The following is a 234-nucleotide window of genomic DNA, read 5'->3' as shown; positions in this document are numbered from 1 at the left end:
CCTACATACAATAAAAGCCTGCCACAGTCACTTGTTGTATAGAACACATAAAACACGTCACTGCACAATAAAGACATTTATGCCGGGTTATGTTACTCAGCTAGGAGTTTAACTTCTTTCTTTTTTTATATATTATTGTGTCATTTTCTAGACTCCCCCTTCCATCATGTCACATGGTTCATGCCATCCACGCACACCCCTCTTCCTTACACCACAAGCGGTCTCTGCCAGTCG

The sequence above is a fragment of the Dendrobates tinctorius genome, unplaced genomic scaffold (genome assembly GCF_039654945.1).
Source record: "Dendrobates tinctorius isolate UK_male_01 unplaced genomic scaffold, ASM3965494v1 ptg000120l, whole genome shotgun sequence".
NCBI classification, from domain to species: domain Eukaryota; kingdom Metazoa; phylum Chordata; class Amphibia; order Anura; family Dendrobatidae; genus Dendrobates; species Dendrobates tinctorius.
Note: the sequence above shows the minus strand (reverse complement) of the source record.